The 1,727-nt window shown below is 39.5% G+C and overlaps 1 protein-coding gene across 2 annotated transcripts in view; it reads right to left on the bottom strand.

The window, feature by feature from the left end:
- Positions 1 to 1,727, bottom strand: part of LOC101855857 — a 161,279-nt gene that overhangs the window by 34,879 nt on the left and 124,673 nt on the right. The window lies entirely within an intron of this gene.

The following is a 1,727-nucleotide window of genomic DNA, read 5'->3' as shown; positions in this document are numbered from 1 at the left end:
TATATATATTATGATTATAAATGATGAACTTGGACAGCTCTCTAAAGGTCTTTGAACTCTCTAACCTTCCTTGATTCATAGCCTTTGGCCGGGGTCATAATATAGGCAATTTCCCCATAATCAGGATAGAAGTTCTCTCACGGGGAGACTCACCCAGGGAGAAGTAACTGTAGTGAGCCTAGGAAGGCTAAAGGCTAAGTCTAATAAGAGAGACCAAGAGAGTGGCGATATATCATATTAACTCCCGTAGTCCTGCGGGTTAGACCTAAGTTAAAGGACTACAGAGAGGAAAAAAACTCTATATCGAAAAACTCGTCGACAGCTCTTCTAGCCAGCCTTCCAAGTCAGACAATCACCCAACAAGGAGCCGTGAAGAGAAAAATAAGACAGGGCTGAGATGCCCAAGGCCAAATTGGAAATAAAACCTTGGTGACATCATCGATTTTGGGGAAATCTCAGTACATGTACGACCCTGCGCAATCAAACCCTTGGGGAAATGGTGAGACCGACAAAGAAAAAAGAAACACCTTGCTGCAACATCAATACCGCAACACACAATATACAAACAACTGATTTGGACAAGTTGCTCGAGGAGAGGGGGCAATCTGAAATGGAAGGTCATCGACTTTGGAGAAACAAGAAGCATTGAAGAGGGCCTAACAGAACCACTAGATGGCGTCTGGTTATAATAAAAAATATTTTTTGTGCATGTGGCAAAACAGAGCAGATGCCCCAAGCAAAGGGAATGGATATTCTAATGTATACGTGATTTCAAGAGTCCCATACAGTGAGAATAATTTAGTGCCAGATCAAACTATAGAAGAAATCAATACGTCTGATTCAGATGTGAACGAACAACAAATTATGAAGATGAAGAGATCGAAACGTTTTGAAAGAGTAGTCCATCTCAACCTGTCAAGTTACACCACAATTCGAGGAATGGGACTACACACGCAGCATGATCACAAATCGTCATCTTCAAGTATTTTGTCTGGAACATACATTGGCGGTTATGGATTTCCATCTCTTTCTTTTATTCGAAGCCCTCGTGAAAGAGTTGATTGGTGTATTTTCAGATGCCCATGAGTTCAAAATATCCTGTGCGTAGGCATACTTGGCTTTTTTTCCCTTCGATTTTGTTCTATTATACCCAGTTATTCCAATCGTCTTACTTTGTATACACTCACTATGGATTTCACCTGTCTCTCCATTATCGTCTCGACTGGTGATCTTTTCGTGTTTGCTATTTCCAGCATTTATCGACATTTTTTTAATTAACTTTTCTTCTGAACCACGTTCCTATTTCTTATAATATATTATAAATATTGTTGTCGACTGTCCAGAACTCACTCCCATATGAAATAATAAACCTAATGTAAGCCAACAATATTCTTTGTTTTTAGCCATCGTAATGTTTCTGTTGACATGGTCTGGCCAGCTTTTTAAACTTATCTTTGGTTGTCGCTGTTCATCTTTGGACTTCTGGTGTACATCTTTAAGGTAACCCAGGCATTTGAACTTGTGGACATATTTGATTTGTTTCCGTTGTTTTGTAAGTTGTATGATGGGTCCTGATGATCATGTTTTAAGTATTTAAAAAATTATTATTGTCAGACATTTATCTGCGATTTCTTCTGCTGCTATATACGGGGTTGTTTTTTGTGGGTGGAGAGGGGGAGGCTGTTGTTGTTGTTATTTTGGGGTTGGGGGAATTTTTCACATGGGGG

The sequence above is a fragment of the Aplysia californica genome, unplaced genomic scaffold (assembly GCF_000002075.1).
Source record: "Aplysia californica isolate F4 #8 unplaced genomic scaffold, AplCal3.0 scaffold00078, whole genome shotgun sequence".
In the NCBI taxonomy this organism is placed as follows: Eukaryota; Metazoa; Mollusca; class Gastropoda; order Aplysiida; family Aplysiidae; genus Aplysia; species Aplysia californica.
This window is presented reverse-complemented; position numbering and strand designations above follow the sequence as displayed.